A 19,133-nucleotide genomic window follows, 5' to 3' on the forward strand; every position below is an offset into this window, starting at 1 on the left:
TATTTTCTACAGAGAGGTGTTGCATAATTGTCACATGTTTTTTGAGATGTATTGAACTATGGTTGCATTGAGTGAATGGTTGGATCTTGTTTCAAATTCAAAGATTGTATTTTCTACAGAGAGGGGCTGGAATTATTGAGAGTTTATATTGATAGTTTAGCAAAGGATATGATGCTAATATGGTTTATGACATGTTTCCTTGATATAGTGAATGTGATGGATGATTGATGATGTATTTTCTACTGATTGTCAAGGATGTATTGTTGAGTGTGTTGATGGATAATATTTGTTTTTGAATAGAGTAAATGGCTTGAAATTTGAAGAAGTTAAAGAGTTAGGGTTTGATGAGTAGACTTATTTATCGATTAGTTACTTTTTCTTGGTATTTACTTATTCAGTTGAGAAAATTGATGTATGTGGGTCTAGTTTGAAAATTGGATAAAATGTGGCCTACAAAATTTGTGGTTGAGTTAGGTGGATCTAGTGTGAAAGATTCTAAAACATGGGATATAGAGTTAATAAGGGTTGGAGCCTTTAGTGAGGGAATAATAGCTTCCCTCTGGTGGTAGTCGGTAAATTTGATTAGGGAATAGTAGCTTCCTTCTAGTTGGAGCTCGAGAAACTAGAGGAGGTGGTAAGCTCCAACAGGTGGGAGACTGCGCATTAGTAAGAGCCTGCACCAATGCATGATGTAAAAGAGATTTTCTTAATAATAAAGAGAATACAGAGGTGAAAACTGTGGCATTTTTTCCCAATTAGGTTTCCATCTAAAACCATGATGTCCCTATCTGATGATGTGTTTCCATATTACTTTTTATATGCTCTTATTTTTAATGGTGCTCATGGTTTTCTGAATATATCTACAACACGCTTTTCTGCTAATTAAATAAAGGATCATCTAGATTTGAAAATGAAAGAAAAACTAGGTAAAATTTTATTGGGAACGAAATACTGATTCGCCTCCCTTAGTATTTCTAACACTAAAAAAATCCATTAAGGTTATGTGCTACATAAAATCAAACTATACTTCTTGTGTTTGTTGAAGGAAAAAGTTCCCAAGGGCTAGGGTTGAGAGCCCCAACAAAACATAAAAAAATACAACAATGAAGACTCATGCAATCATATTAAACACTTGAATTCACAAAGATATGGACTAGAGACATGCCCATGGGTCCTACATTTGAAGCGGATCTAGTTGCATCCAAACCCGCAACCTTCTTCCAAGATATGAAAACCTGCAAATATATCACAAATACATAAGAAAATCATTGAATTCAAAGTACATGTACTTATATGTATATTATATCATCATAATCATCATCACAAATTAGCATTCATAAGATAAACATGCAATTTGGAAATGACATGAGTTTCTTTATTAACTGAAAGCAACAAGAATAATTGAAGCTACAACTTGATCCTAACCATAGGGACCGATGAAACCTTCCTCTGGATCCATCCAACCCGAGTCATCAAAGTATTCTTGTCCAATATATGTAAGAAGATGCTAAATAAAGAGGCTAAGCATATTTGCAAGGAAACAAAGGTTTCCTAGAGACTAGAAGCGCAGGAAGCATGAGAAAATTGCAGAGAATAACTTAGCGTTCATTAATTATTTTGTTTTTAATTTTGATTTTTATATAATTTAACCGAATCAAAATATTTACATAACAAAACATAACATTAAAATCTATATTGCGCCAAAGAGTATATCTAAGCACACTAATATTATTAGTTAAAGAAGGTAAATATCTATATTATGTTATTTTAAGTTTTGTATTATTTTCAAGGCTACGAAAAGGTTCCTTTCACCAAATTTATATGGAATTACACCACCTTTTTTCTCTTTGATATTATAAGTTTTTATTTAAATCCACCTTTTAAGGCTTGTATTCATTTTAAGACATCTCGCATTTCACCAAATTAATACGGAAGCACACCCTTCCACTTTGAAATTAGGAATTTTATTTAAATTTGCATTTTCAATTTGGCCTTGGTTTTGAAAATTTTTCTTTAGGGCCATTTAAAAACCTTCTCTCTCTAGAGTTGTTTGCGAACTTTCCATTGCATTATTTATGGATGTGAATCCTCTTCTTTCTCTGATATCAAAAGTATCGCTTTCTCCGTATGCAAGAGATTATTAAAGATAGAGATTAGGGTTTTCTTTTCTTTTATTAAAATCCATCCTGAGCTAAATTAGTTGAGCTCCTGATAACAAAGTTTTCTTGTCAGGTTTTGGAGAGTTTCCCGGGGCTAAACCTAGTAATGCAGGTTGGTGTCATATTTATTTGTTTTCTGTCTTTTTCATTTGAAAAGTTTTGCCAATATTTTAAATCAAATTTGATTGGTCAAAGTTATCTTAATTTTGTTCGTTAGAATTTGTTTATATTATTTTTCATTTCATTATACTAAAAACTTGTTCCGAACATTAGCTCAGTTATTTATATCTGTTTTTATAAGGAAGGTAATAAAATTTATCATAAATTCCTTTATTAAAACTTAGCTTTCAAATATTAAGGATATTTACAACTGGCATTGAATGTTATTCTAAATTTGTTTATTTTTTAATTTTATTTAAACTATTATGAATATGTTTATTTTGTTAATTTTATTTAAACTATTATGAATATGTTTATTTTGTTAATTTTATTTAAACTAATTACATGTAAAAAAAATTATATATAATTTTTTTTTTAATTAAACACCTTATTTTTAGGTAATATTCTTGAACTTTTTCACTTATGAGAGATTAAAACTAAACTATTTTAGGTAATGAAAATATGCCCTAATCACTATAAGAACATGAAAATATTCATATATTTATTATTAAATGGAGATTATCAAGGGAAAGAATTCAAACCTTCCAAAATTTGAAGCTGATCTCCTTGGATCCATTGGCATTGTGGGCACACACCAATCATTATAGGAACATCAACATTTCATAAGTTTATAATTATTCTATTGAGATTATGCTCTATTTTTAATTAGAGGATTTCCACACTCTTGTGTAAGTAAATATTAGGTCCAATTTCTATAAGATTCCAATTATTCTCATATTATTATGATCATTGTCAAACCATGGATGAGATATCATGTTTGCACATGTCAATGAAATTTTGGTTAATTTATGAAGACCAAGAGATATTCTATGAATATGTTTTCAGTAAAGAGAGGAGGAAGATCAGGGAAGATCACTTGCGTTGTAATAATATTTTGCTGAAAAATAAGGATGGCTATATTTTAGAAATAAAACTTTATAAAACCAAAAAAATTTGTGATTCGATCGGTTAAACTTACATTTGGACCAGTGACCACCTCCTAAGAGTTGGATTGAACACAACAAGATATATATTTGTGATGAGAAAAGAATGAAGGTGAAAGAGTGGATGGAGATCAACAAAGCTTCTACAAACCAAGTGAACAAGAATAGTTGTAATTAATCTACGAAGTCTCACCGTTGTGCTCCTTAGCCTCTTCGACCAATTTTCACAATTTATTTTATCTTACCAAGTCCATAGGTAAGTTTATGAATAACGATTTTAACACGGAAATGTAGAATTTCTACCATTAAGAAGAGGTTGTACTTCTTTTTATACATAAAATTGATCAAAGTTTAGGGTTTGTATTCAAATATTTTAGGTTTATCAATTTTCTTGAGGATTTGTATGGAAATATATATTCTAGGTTTATGGATGTGTTTACATAAAAATATATCAGTTTCAACTACATGTGAATTTTGGGCAGCTTGTGGTGCAACGTATCCAACATGTGTATTTTATGACGTAGTTTGTAAATTTGATTAATAATTTTATTTGTGAATACAATGTTTTTTATGATGTTTTCATTTTAAAAAATACTAATTGTATAATGATTGATATTTTTTTATATCATGTGTTATATATGTTCTTGTTTTTGTAATTGTTAATATAAAAATCAATTTTATTAACATATTTTTGTGGTTTATTTTATGATTTTTTTATTTTTTTTAATTATAATTTCTAGTTTAACCATAAAATCTAAATAAAATCATAAATTTACATGTTTTACATTATTTAGAAAACGTCAAGCATATTTAATCATATTAATTTTTATTGTCAATTAATCATGATTTTGTGCAATTATATACAATCACTATTTATGTAATTTTACATCTTTTATAAATTATGTTAAACTATTCTAGAAAATTTGTCAACTTGGTCAAAGAAATGAACTATAATATGTTTTGAAGTGGAAATCATAAATTTCAGTGATGAGTTGGACTAAATTAAGACCTCATAAATAATACAACAAATTTGAACCCATTTTAAATAGGAATTTCAGAGGATACTAAAATTTCAAGGTATATATATATATATATATATATATATATATATATATATATATATATATATATATGATGGTGGTTAACGTCCGCTGAGACCAAACAATGATCTATCGGACCTAAATAAACAAATTATTTATTTTGATTTAAGATTTTATTCCTATGCTCAAAAAGCTTGGAGAGAAGCCTCCCGAGCTCACTATAATTTTGACATTGTAAAAGGCTAGGAAGGTCAGTATTGTAACAAAGATTGTGAAATTGAGATCTAATGTGGTTGTACGCAGGGCACTCTAAGAGGAAGTGGTTTTCATCCTCGATGCTCCTATTCTCACAAATATGGCAGATCCTTTCCATCCATGGCGTTTTAGGAACTGCCCAACGACCTGTTTCACTATGGAGCTCATGAGAATTCGTTCTAATCTTTGCTATATTAATTTTCTTCTTTGAGCTAGTTAAAATAGAGAGATACTTTTGATCTTCAAGGGTGGAGTTGATGACCTTCTTATAATAACTTAATTTTCTTTTGGACGCTAAATCTTTCTCACACCACAATTTTTCTTTGAACTTAGAAGTAACAATATCTTTAATGTTACTTATGTTTTGCAATGCATCATTCTCGTTGATCTCCCAATAGTTTAACCAGGCCCTTGTGTCTTTATGCCATCCTCGATTGAGCCTTAGGTGGTTTTGGCTGGAATTTAAAGCTAGCTTAGGAAGTCTATGATCGTCTATGTTGTTGAGCTTATGCTTGTACAACAAAAAACTAAGCATAGCTAGGCTCTCAATAGGGGAAATACCTACTTCTATAAGGAGAATAGGATAGGGTGTATTACTTTTAATTTTCAGGTTATAAGTTATAAAACGCTTCTGGATTTGCTCAATCTTTCTCCATGATTCTCTGGAGATGCTGCAACCCCAAACCTCACAGCCATATAAGATAACAGGAGTGACTAAAGTTTCAAAGAGGAACTTCTTTTTATCCCACATTACGAGGTTTGCTGTTTTACAATTATTTTCAAGACCAAAATAAGCTTTCCACCCCCCATTAATCCTTTTCTCAATGCTACGGTTCCAGTTAAGCTTGTGATGGATATCAATTCTTAAGTACTTATAAGAATACACTTCCTCCAAGTTATTATTGTCATACATAAAATTAGCGTAAGTGTCCTTCTTGGATTTGATAATCATAACTTTTTTTTTGTCAGTGTTAACAGTCATACCCATGGTAGAGCAGAAATCCTTGAGAAGCTTGAGTTGCTTATCAAGATCAGAAGGGCACCTTGCCAAAAGAACAATATCGTCAGCATAGAGAAGAAGGATAACGATTATCCCAGCTAAGATCATGCCATCACATCCTGCTTCCTCTAAATAGCCTTCGAGCTTATCGACGTAAATGCCAAATAGGGTAGGGGAGAGGGGACAACCTTGTTTAACTCCGATGTTACACTTAATATCTTTCGACCACCCCTCATTGCTCTTTAGCTTGGCAATTACATTCTCGTATAACCTTATAGCAGCAACTCTCAACTCAAGAGGAACCTTTAACTCTTCTAACCTATTCCAAAGGTTGTATCTAGGAACCGTATCGAAAGCCTTTCTAAAGTCCACAAAGTAACAAAATAAATTGGATTTATCATTACGACATTCCTCCACAATGATCCTAAGTGTAACAAGGTGGTCTGTTGTTGAGTGATGCCTTCTGAAACCTACTTGGCCTTTAGCCCGCTTACCTTCACTCTCAAGCCATATGCTTAACTTCTTTTCCAGAATACTACCATACAACTTGGCTAAGAGAGGGTTGATCATAATTGTCCGATAATTAGAGGGGTTATTTGTATCCCCACTTTTAAAAATAGGGATAATGAGGCTCTCAGTACAAGGTTTAGGGAACCCTTGCTTGACTGCTTGATTGAAAAGCTTATGGATGTGGGGGATGAGGACAAGATCTCCAATTTTTAAGATTTCCACCTGGTAACCTTCAATGTCCTTAGCTTTCCCATTAGCGAGGCGATTAACCCCAAACTTAATGTCTTCTAAAGAGAAAACTTCTTTCGTTGTGAGCAGGGTTTCCAAATTATCCATGACATTTGGAGATTCATAAAGCTTATTAAGATAAGAATTCCAATCATGAAGAGCAATTTTATTATTATCCTTAGTCTTCCTAGTCAGAATCTGCCTCCAAAATTTCTTAGGAGCTACCTTAGAGAGGTGTAAGAGGTTCTCCTGTCTTTGACGAATGTACTGCCTCTTTTTCCTTTTAGTTAGGGCTTTGTATATTTTTATCTTGTCCATTTTAAGAGAATCATCAACAGCTTCCTTAATTGCTCTCCTCACACTTTTACAATCTTTGTCATACCATGGATTGGTTTTGCTATTTCTTTTATTATTTGAGACTTCAATTGAGAACTTGTTAGTAGAATATGAGAGGGTTGTAGTAAATTTATGATAGACGACTTCTATGTTGTCTATACTAGATAAAGGAAGCAAATTAGTTTTTAATTCATTTAGAAAGAGATCCTTTTTGTTTCTATCAAATATTAAGTTCTTTTGGCTTAAGTATTATTTTCTATGGGAATTCTATGCATGACAAAATTGAGAGTTATAAGTAAAGGCCTATGATCAGAGTCGGGTTCGTGGTCGTTTAAGATGTCAAAATTTACCATTTCGTTGTATAATGGGAGATCGAAAATAACGTAGTCTACCACGTTGCTACCAAGTCCATGGATGCATGTCATCTTGCTAGAATTGGGCCACTTCTTTAGACCGTTGCAAATTATGAGATCATGAGCACTACAGAGCTTGACTAGCTCTGACCCAAACAAATTTTCCTGGAGGTCTTCAGAGCTCCTTTTGTACCTACTAGCCAGGGTAGGGTCTTCGTCTAACCAAAGAGGATTAGGGTTGGATTGATTGCTTAGAATAATAGCTTGGTTGTTTGAAGTTCGAGCATTAAAGTCACCTATTAAAAGGATATTACCGTCATTCCTTAGGCTAGAAATATCATTCTCTAAAACATTGTAAGGGTTAGTTTTATCTATACACACACACACATGTGCACACACACATAGGACATGCATTTTGAAGAGATTCATAATCATTTGACAAGTAAGAAAGATGAAGCCCTCCCACCCCTACACAATAGGAATGTTAAAACCCAATTGGGTTCATACTCAGGCATAATCATAATATATCATATCACTGGTAGCTATGGATTTGAGATTGTCATATTGAAACACTAGACTACTTTTCTAATAAAACTAATAAATAAAATGATTTTGTAAAAACTAAGATTTATCACTAACATACCAACGTTAAAAAAATTACATAAAATTCTCAAAATCTAACTTGAAATAATATTTCACAAAACTAAATTTATTATTTCTGTTGGACAATTAAAAATTACTTTAATTTGAATATTCTATACCCCATAAGTTGGTGTTTTAAATACAATGCCAACGAACCATGGGTGTGGACATGTTGAATCTCATATTTAGGTTTATATTTCTGGTTTATATGATATAGAATTGCATGATGCAAGTGGAGACAAAGAAAATATGATTCTAATATGTCTAGAGACCTTTCCAACGTGTCCAAAGACCCAATGTGGCTAAGTGTTTATCTTGGACTCTCAATTATTGTTGAATTATTTTATTTTTTGCAAAAATATTTATAATTGATTAGTAATTTTTTAACTCACTCATCTAATCAACAATTTTAAAAATTAAGTAAATCTTATAGTTGATGTGGAAATTTCAAAAATGACCAATGTTTGATAGTTAATTCAGATAAATACTCGGGTATTTAACCTTTGGTGGGAAGATTTAGCTTTTAATGTAAAGAGGATATGATGAACATTAAATATTTTACATCAAGGTATTTAGTGGTTGATTTTGTGATTTGTTTTTAAAGTTAGTTAATAATATATTTTTAAAAGAAGATTTTGTTTTAATAAAAATAAAAAATATATTTGTTAATAAATGGGAGAATATATATATATATATATATATATATATATATATATATATATATATATATATATATATATCGTGTATAATGAAAGGTTCTTTCAAATTCTTTTACTTTCTAGTTTTTTTTGGAATTTCGTAATCAATTTTTGGTAAAATTTTTGCGTTTTGTTATTTAAAATGTATTCTTGATTGCATTAATGGATTTAATAGCCTAAAAAAATTGACCTAGAAATATGCATAAACAAGAGCCAAAAATAGAATATTTAAGTCATAATTATAAGTTAATATTTTTTTTTATCAAAAGAGCATTTTTATATTATCAACATAGTAAACCAGAGTACAAAAATTGACTTCATGACTCCCCTGGTTTCAAACCAAAGATGAAAGTGAGGAGAATCGAAGAATGTAGAAGAGATAACTATACAACCATTATTTTTGATAGGCCAAAAAATGCAAGCAAAAATCTGAGCTTGTTAATTCTCACAATGCCCAATTACTCTTTCTAAATTGATCCTCCCTTCAATCCTACATAATATATTTATCAAGAAATAAATCCCTGCAATAAGAGGCTCTTAGGATTTAAAATCCCTTATATCCAAAGTTATAGGAGGAGGAATCGGTGGGAGACGGCAACTCTATGTGAGTATGGCCAATAGTTCCCTTAAAATCCAAGTTCTGTGATAATACCTCCACGGTGCATCTAAATATTTGGATCGATCCTAAGCGACACCATCATTCTTCGCTTCAATCCCATTTCTCTTGGTCTCTATACTCCTAATATACATTGGCTTATCGTCAATCGACACAAAGTCGATGCCATGTAAGCCCATTTCCAAGAGCCCAACATCCTAAAAATGAACGCAGATGAGGCTCGCCGATGTAAGCCCTCAGGGTGGGGTTCACTCTACCACGTTGGCCCGCTCCTTTTAGCCCAATGAGATAACAAAATTTATTTAGAAAACCATTTGGGGAAAGCCCTCTAGGCGGGTCCACTCTTCCTTGATAGATATTTAGATTGTCGTGTCCTGGAATTGGAAGCCCGACGCGTAGCCCTGGGCTCTTCAAAGCTATTGGACAGATTAGGCATCGTCTAGGTGGGCTCCACCCAGTCTGATCTAACCTGGTGATGATACCTTGTGTAACACTCTACAACCTCTAGGTATCTCCATCCTCTGGGTCATCATTTCCTTATAACACATTGCCTTCGACACTCTCCCTCTAGGTGTTATTTTTAGGATGATATGTCCCATTCCTTTTCTTCCTGACCACGTAGACTCGGGTTTTGACATGATCCTTTAATTTTATTCTTTCTATGTATGGTCCACCATGCCACATAAGTCTAACACTTCCAATTTTCTCTCTCGGATCTGTTAGTTGTCATTCCTTGGTGCCTTCGATTAACAAACTTTCCTCCATATGTTAAATTTTCCTAAGTGTCGGCCTTTCTTGGTCTTTCTACTCTTGATTTCTCTTAGATCTATGTTTTGTTCCCCCTTTAGCTCTGTCACATGCTTCTGCTACATACTCTGATTATACTCCTTACTCCTTTTGCATCGTGCACATATCTCTACTTCAGTCCTCCCAAATCCCTTCCCAGTTGTACACCATGCCAAATAAGGCTAAAACATATCTCAATATTCTCTCTATCCCATTCCCAATATCTCTCTCTGAGAGAGCTCCTATTACACTAATTCAGATTTTGTACATTTGTCATAAAAACATAGCAAAAATACATAAAAATACATAATAAAATCAAACATTATGGAACCAACTCCCTTAGTAAGTATCTTTGACCCTCCCAGTCAATTCTACAGTAAAAATGATGAGTTGATGCTCATACTCCCAAGGTTCAAAATATTCATGGTCTCCTAAATATGTGTTTGTGAGTTAAATATTTCTTAGATCCTAGATTTTGTTCTGCAGTAGGTCCTTTTCCTTATCATATTGTTGTTGGTCCATTTTTTTCTTCCTTCTTTCTGTTTTCCAAACTTTGTGTTGTAACTCTCCCTTCTCCTTGTTGATGTACACTTTCTCTATATTCATCAACAAGCCTATGCCATTTCCATTCCTTCCTACAAGAGGTCTCTTTTGAGATACTTTAACCATCATCTTTCTGATTTTCTCAAATTTTCAGCCTAACTTGTCATTTGTCTACCAACAATCCTTCATTCCTTGTTGGACTGTGTTGTTTTGTTTTCATCTGTAAAATCATCTAGTTGCCAATTTTCTAGAATGGTTTCTCTTGGTTTGGATTTGTTGTTGGAATATACCATCATTGTTGTCACTTTTCTGCTACATTTTATCCATTGAATCCTCTTCCTTGTCTTATCCTATATTATTTCAATCCTTTTCCATCTCATTTTTTCCAACGTTGGTCCTTGGATAATCCAACCAAAATCCAAAAAGTTCAATTCAGTTGCAATTTCCATGTTTTTTTCCATTTTACATTGATTTTTCCAATGGTTTATGCAAATATCCATTACCTTCATTCACAAAATAAGTGTCATTTTTAAAAGCATGAGACCTTAAGGTCTCTTCTGTGGCTACCAAAATCCATTCCTTCAAGCTACCCACTTAGAAATCTTCCTCTTCTTTCTCAATTTTATTCTTTGTGTCCACATCTATACATTCATAATTCTCAAGTTTTTTTTGCCTCTTTTCAACCTACACAATAGTCTTCAATGATTGTTGCTCCTCTTCCACTTCATCACTACCATCCTCTCCAAGGATGGGTCCCTCTTCTGGTGCAAAAATTCACTTGATCTCTACTTGTGTCTTTAGCTTAGATTCAGTCCTTCTGAGCATCCTCTTCTCCAAGAAATCTAATTCTTCAAACAATTCAAAATCACTTTGAACTATCTCCATGTTCTCCTTGTTCAAATCCCTTGGTATCCATCCTTTCTCATTTTCACCTGTGCCTGCTTCCTCAAGAATGAAACTTCCAACTGAAATCTTCTCGAGCATATCTTCCTACAATAATTCCTTTCCTCCATCTGTTGCTTCCTCCTTCAAAGTTATTTCATCTTTCACATCTGCACCATATTCTTGAAATAATGTTACTTCATTCTTCTCTAAGTCAAAAATTAAGGATGATATTCCCTTAATTTCCTTTGGCATAAAAAATTCCTTATTAATTTTGACATATTTAAAGGGTTTGAACACAAGATCACAAAACACTTCTATTTCAGTTATATTCTCAAGAAGTTTCATTTCTTTATCAACTTGCATAAATGTTTCAGTTAAATACCGATCACCATTTGTCAAACCTGCAAACACACATAAAAATTCAAATTCAAAAACATAGGTGTGTTTCTCCTCCAAATCTTCAACTGCCTCTTTTCCTTTCTACAAATTGTCTTAAAATTCTTCTTCAACATCTCTAGCCTCTTATGTGCCAAAGAATACATCCTTCCTTGTAAACTCAGTTTTTCTGAGTTCCTCCTTCAACTTGTCGTGCTTTCTTTGTTTCATCTTCCTCTACAAACAAGGCCATCTTACTTCCTCCTTCCTCATTCTCCAACCATAACATCCCCATTCTGCAAGTTGCTACTTCAGCTTATCCAAATTTGTCCTTAACTCCTCTCTTTCTCTCTTATTCACTAATTTTATTCTTCCTGTCGGCTGCTTTGGCATGCTCTTTCCTCTCATTGTGAATTCCTATTGAACCCTGTATATGACTATCCACAACCATTTTCATCTCTTCCTTTTGCGAACCTTCCTTGTCCACTTGTAAGCTACTAGAATCATTTCTCCCTATCTATGTAATAATCTTGCTACTTGCTACCAAAACCAAGCTCTCTTCTTGGTCTCTTCTCCTCCTCTGAATAGTTTTGTCCACAACCACTGTGGAACTGTATGTGATGACTTCTAGCCAATCTCACCTGTTGGAAATTTCCCTACTTCCTAGGTTCCCTACAAGTAGATCCTTTTTTTTTCCTTCTTGGATACCTTTTGTCCTCATCTTTCAAGTTGTATGACTTCTACACTTTGACTTCTCAACTTTCTTCCTTTGAGAACTCTATCCCTGTCTCAACAATCCCATTTGTTGACACAAGGTTCTGCCACCATTTCTTGCTTGAATTCTTGGATGATACCTCTTTCTTGTCCATTATAGCTCTGCTACTACAATGACTGCAACTCCTTTCTATACGTATGTCACTCCTACAAACATAATTCAAACAAAACATTACATACACTATATAAGATCTATGACAAGATCTCATATCCAAAGTCTCCTTTTGGTCCACTCCTCCAGTATTGCAACCCTCCAATATCCTTGACTCAAGACATTCTATTGCACCATCTTCTCCCAAATATCCAATGCTTTCCTCAACACTTCCCTATGATCATCAACTCTCAATCACAACATATTATTTTCAAAAAAAAATCCACTTACCTCATCGCTCCATTGTCCAAATATCCATTGAACTTTCACCACTGTTGTTGTAGTCTTCTAGTGACTTTCTACTTAGAACACACTTCTTCCAGATCTGATTTTGCTACAACACCTTGCTCCAAAGTTCCTCTATTGTTATTTCTTCTGTTGGGATGACTCATTTCCTCCAAAATTTTGTGTATCCCTCATTAAGAGTTGTCAAGCTAAAGAGATTTCCAACTCAACTACAACTTGATGAAACCCCAAATCTGAGCTTGCTAATTCCCACAGTGCCCAGGTACTCTTTCTAAGTCGGTCCTTCTGTCAACCCTGCATAATCTATTTATTGGGACATAAATCCCTGCAATAAGAGGTTCTGGGGATGTAAAATCCCTTATACCCAAAGTTACAGTGGGAGGAATTGATGGGATAGGAAAAGTCTAAGCGAGTGCGGCCAGGAGTTCCCTTAAAATCTAGGTTATGTACTAAGACCTCTGGGTTCCATCTAAATCTTAGGATCAGGACTAAGTGACACCATCCTTCTCTGCTTCAATCCTATTCCACTTGGCCTCTATACTCACAACATACTCACAATGTAATCACAATATACATGATGACCATGCTAATGAGGCATGGTTGTTGGCACCCAAGAACTGATTACCTAAATTGAAGAAGAGAACCCAACCACAAATGAATAGTTGACCACCAGAACTCACTTTAACAAACACAAACTTTTATGCAACCACTAGACGGTGCCTTCACAATCCTGTCTATGAAGGACCTCCCATCAAGTCTTACCTATCAGCACTATTCCAAAAACCTAGGCTGACTTAACCCCACCATCAACTCACAACCAGAATAGGGGAGGGCCAGTGACAAGTCTCATATCAAAATTACGCAACAGCAAACCCAACATCATGATAGATATAAAGAGGAAAAGGCTAACTAGAGTCATGAAAGCCATCCTTCGATCAATTCCTCCACCAACCTAGTGTATTTTCCCCATGATACACAAAAGAAGCAAGAACCACCACAAATCTTGGCTGCCCTCAAGAAAATTTAATTTAGAATAAGCCCCCATGTGAGAAATTTCCCACAGACCAATCACTCAAAAGAATGAGCGATAGCATCACAATACTAGTCACCTCTATAAATAGCTATTCAAAAATAGACTAGAACCAAGAACACCAAATTACTTGGAGACCATCAAGTACCCACCTACTTGGAGCCACCCACCTCCATCGACACCTGAGGTTCTTCCACACACAACCAAATTTACAACATCAGAGAGAAGAGTTACCTCCAAATGTACCAAGATCCCAAATGAAAGCAAAAAATCCCACCTAAGAAGCCACAATATCAATATCCAAACCCTCAACAAAACTCCAGCTATCCCATGGCCCTAGAAAGCTCGCTCGACCACCAGTGATCAATTCTACCACCCTGCACTCCAAGTTCAACGCCCAAGGTTCGATAGTCCTTGCACTAAATCTTCTTCTGTTAAAATTGACAACAAGGGCCAAACTCCATGTGGGTCATCCTGTCATGTGGAAAGAGTCAATTTTGCGGACAAAACCGACCTCCCTAGAAGCTAAGGCTTTCTAGTGACAAACAAGACAATTAAACACTATCTTTCCCTAAATATGCATTTAGAATACAAGTAGTCAGGTGTTTATAACATACCTTTAGTCCAACGCTTTGTAGTAGTCCAGTCTCTTCGATCCGGATGAGCTCCTCCTTCTCTTCGAAACCTGCATTCACTAACAAGCAAACGATTACATAGCACCTAAATAACTCATAAAATAAAACATATTCATCATAAAGACCAAGGAATATATGAAACAAATCATGTATAACAACTTGTTGAGAAAAATGAGCTTAATTGTATTAAGTGGAAACAAAAGAAACCATTACAACCTGTGCCTTGGTGTTGTGCAGGTCCCTCCCAGGGTCCAGCAAGAGTTCTCCTTTACTTTGATCAGCTCACCCACTTCCAAATGAATCTAAGAAAGGATGGGAATCTCTCCTCTCAAGCTCTATAAGGGAGTCCTAATTTCAGCAGCATCTACCCTTAGGAATCTTCAACTTTCAACCTCCCCTCCCTCTGGCCCAATGCCTGTATTTATAGTGCTTTGGAGGAAGTTAATCAGGTCCACCATGAATGGGATAAGCCCCTCTTTCAATGGGATAGCTCCCCTCTTCATGGGATAAGTTCCTCTTTCATTGGGATGCATGAACCATCTGGGGGCGCTCAATCCACGTCAAACCATCTTCTAGAATGCTCTAGAAATGACCACAAGTAACTTTTTTGAAGTGAAACTTGTGCCTTTTTACCTTTACAAGAGTACGCACCCACCCCTTTACAGACAGAGCGTACAAGTACGCAGGTATTGTGAACTTGGGGTGCATACACGCAGGTGAGGCCAAGAGAAACTGCGTAACCAGAGTTAATTGACTTTTTAAGGACTTTCTCTCTTTCTTGGAGTTTGACATGAGGAGCAGAGGTATGAGACTTGCCAAGGAGGATAGTATGACAGTTGATGAAGCCATACTAACTGTAGATAGTCATGGTGACAAATTTTAGTGTAACAGATTGCCCCCTAAAGTGCGAAGCCTGTAGTAGATTAGGGTTTCATATCATCTAGGAAGGGTGAAGTACTTTATCATTTCAAGGATTATCTTGTGGAGAGCCTGGTTGGAACCTGCAAGTATTCAACACAAAATACATGTATGAGATCATATCATCACTGAGGTAGGCATTCCCATACTCAGATCAAAAACTTTAACTAACAAACTAACTACTGGTCTGATACAGGAATGATTTCGCAGTACATCATAATCATAGACTCATGTAGACACAGTATGGACGCAGCCATCTGTTTATAGTTAGTCTACTATATAATGAATACAAAACTCCTCGCAGCCTGGATGGTGGAAACTAGATCCAGGGTCTTCATTTCTACTGCCCGAAATAGTACGATTCTATCCATGCGAATAAATGAGTTGATGTCGAGCATGGTAGAAACCACTTTATTACCAGTCAATGATGTAAATTATTAACAAGTGTGAGAGAGACCACCAGTGATGTCAATGGTTCTCAAAGTACCCAGTACAATCCATGAGATGTGAATGAATGTGCTGATGTCGAACATGTCACGGAATCCTTCGATCGAAAGTCAATGATGTAAACTGTCGTTGAAGGCGAGAAATCTGCCATTGATGCATGCGGATTTCAAGGTACTGACAATTTCTAGATCATCTTTCTAGATAATGTGTCGATGTCGATAGAAAGCGATCTGTCGTAGGCAAGCCCACAACACGAAATCATAAATCAAGTTGAAGAAATGTAGCTGTAAGGACTGACTCAGGGATGGTCAAGATGGATGACAGGTATTTTACAGATGAATGGTTTATTTGCAGCGACCTCTTGAACACATAACGACACAATAGATGGCTTGGTGACATTTGACCCAAAGTTAATACCCGGCTGAAGACTTTCAATGTGGTTCAATCAACTGTGAGGCAAAGGATTTCCCAACCCAGGTGAATGAAAAGTGTCGTGTTCAAGAGTGGTGATAAGGTTTCTTCTGAGACAAAGGATAACAAATAGGCTCATTTTCCTCTCTTTTCCCCCACCATTTCTGGCAAGTACCTCTTTATTTTTTACAAGCTTGAGGAGGATAACATATGCTTGATTATAAGCTCATCCTTCGGATGAGTCCAACTTAGTTTAGATTCGAACCCTAAGAAGGAGTGGTCCGTTCCTGTTTGTAATCGAACAGGTCCTTTACTGTGAAATTTTAATGAGTCCAGTATAGGAGAAACTCGGCGTTTTTCAATTTTAGAGAGTCTGAAAAACTTAAGAAGACTCCAGGGTTGAACTTTTTCGTAAATTTGTGTCTCCCAAGCCCGAAAAAGTATAAAATAATACTTGAGAGAACCACTTGGTTTTTTACGACCAAGGAGTACTTTCATAGTTAGTGTCTTTGACCTGAAAAGTAAAAAGCGATCAAGGACACGTCGTTTTATTTCCAGTATCGAATTTGAAATGATAAAAATCCGGCAATCTTTTCCTGTTTTTACGGTCAGAAAAGAGCTATAAGGGGACCGTCTTTTAATTCCGTTTTAACGAGTGTAAGAGAAATGCTCGGCAATCTTTTCATGTTTTAGGAGTCAGAAAAGGGCTTAAAAGATGACTCTGATGTTTTTGTTTGTGAAAAATGACAATTTTCCCTGAAAATCCTTTATCCTGCACAAAAACCAACACATTACTCATACCTGTTTAAAGATAGATAAAAATACTTTGAAAAATACCTTTTCACGGTGGAAAATAAACAAATTTAACATTTATTTACTCAAAAAACCTATAAAAAGGGCTTTTACCATTTCATTTTTACCATTTTACTGTTGAGGAGAGAAAAAGGGCTTTTGGCAAGAAACTTCCCGTGGACATTGCGGAGAATCTGACCGTCGAAACCAAACGTCATCTCATCAGGTATTTTACAACATCCTCTCTTGCATTTCCATCCATTTAGAATTTGTTTTTAAGCTTTAGTTTCATTTTTTGGAGGCCTTGGGGTTTCAAGGTCTGCTTTTCAGGGTACGCAGGTGCTCCACTGGGTGACCTGCGTACCCCGACATTTTCTTAGTTGGGAAAATGCCAGGCGTATGCAGCTTGCCTTAAGAGAACCTGCGTACACACGCTCTGTCTCTAAAGGCGGGCTGCGTACACCACGGAGAGGATTTTCAAACCCTCATTTCTCCAAAATGAACCAAAAAATTTTATTTTATGGATTCTAACAGATGTTTTATGGTGTGTAGATTGCCCACCATGCTTGATTGGCACGAGAGAGAACACGAAGATGTTGATTTGGCCGCGATTAATCACCAACCTTCCATTGATGCTTTAAAGGCATGCGGTCTTTACAAATACTGGGCCATACCTGGCATGAGGGCCCAGGTGCGCTTTCTAGAGTGGTTGGTTGAAAGGTGGAACGTTCAGGATCAGTGCTTTTACATTGGAGGGCACCAGCTCGAGATAGAGCCCTCAGATATTTACTTTCTCACTGGTTTGCCCAAGAGGGGCGAACAATTGACTCTATCCGGGACTAGGCCAGGTGGCCAGTCCATCGCTAGTCTTCGTCTAGAGTGGTGCAATGATCAAAACCAGGAGAGGGGGATAGAGATTAAAAAGATATCCCGACCTAAACTTATGGTAATTGCCTTTACAGTTACCAGACTTTGCGGAGCTGCCGCTTTGCACATTGCCAGTGGATCCCAGATGCAGATGGCGATTGACTGCTATCGAGGCACCATTTTCAACTGGTGTGATGCTGTGTTGGCTAATTTAAAGGGCCAACTGACTAGGGCGAAAAGCGAGCAACTAAAGACTTTTGGTTATGGGCCTTTAATTGTGAGTTTTGCTCTAGAGAGGGTTCCGATGCTGATCCCATAGCAGCTCACTGTTGAGGTTGGGCTTCCTCGAGAGCCTAAGTTGATGCGGTGGGTTGCGGTGATGGCCCGTCATCCTGACGAGGGCACGGAGGTTGTCCGATTTAGACCGGAGTACTTTCACTGGTTAGAGGACCAGGTCTTTTCGATACAGGATTTTCCTTATGCTGGAGTTGATTTTCGTGGAGATCCGGACATGATTCTTCCACCGGGAGAACAGTGGGATGACACAAGTACTTCATTTTTCACAAGTTTTTAAATTATCTATTTTTTTTGTTTTTATATCATCTCAAAGCTGACAGTGACAATTTCCAAAATGCAGATGTAGGCCCACGGCGTCCAGCCAATCTCCGGCCTTTCGAGAGGAGACAACCAGTTGCATCGGCACTGGTCCCACAGGACGAGGCTACAGAGACCTTAGCTGAGTTGGAACAAGACCTAGAGCGTCTGACAACAGATATACCAGAGACTACTATAGATGATATTCCTATCAGGCTTCAGCGCTATGTAGTCGGAGTCCTAGGACCTTTTAGAAGGTTCTTGTGTAGAGTAGCCCGTGCAGTGGTGTCGTATAGAGATCATCACCAGTAATTGGATGGTCGTTTTTTGTAGACACATGTGACATTTTGGTTTTTTGTACTTATCATTTTTGCCGATCATAAGGTGTTTTGCAACCTATGATCGAAGACGATGTATTTTTGACACACTCCTCTCTATATATATCATTATTACCGGCTTATCTTGTTAAACATGTGTGATTAAATGTTTTTAAATTTACATGTATGATTATCGCAAATGTCTGTCTAACATTCGAGAAGCAATTTCATCTGCTAATGTATTTAAAGACCTTGGAATACGTTGATATTCAATGTAATCAAATTCACGTTCCAAGAGACGCACTCTCAAAAATAACCTTAATAACGCTGGAATTCTAATGGCATACACTCTATTAAGCTGTAATACAACGAGTTCAGAATCTAACCTCACTATCAAACTTCGAATCCCAAATGAAATAGAT

This window comes from Pinus tabuliformis, chromosome 6, assembly GCF_031772625.1.
Source record: "Pinus tabuliformis cultivar Carrire ecotype Pingquan chromosome 6, CPIR1, whole genome shotgun sequence".
NCBI classification, from domain to species: Eukaryota; Viridiplantae; Streptophyta; class Pinopsida; order Pinales; family Pinaceae; genus Pinus; species Pinus tabuliformis.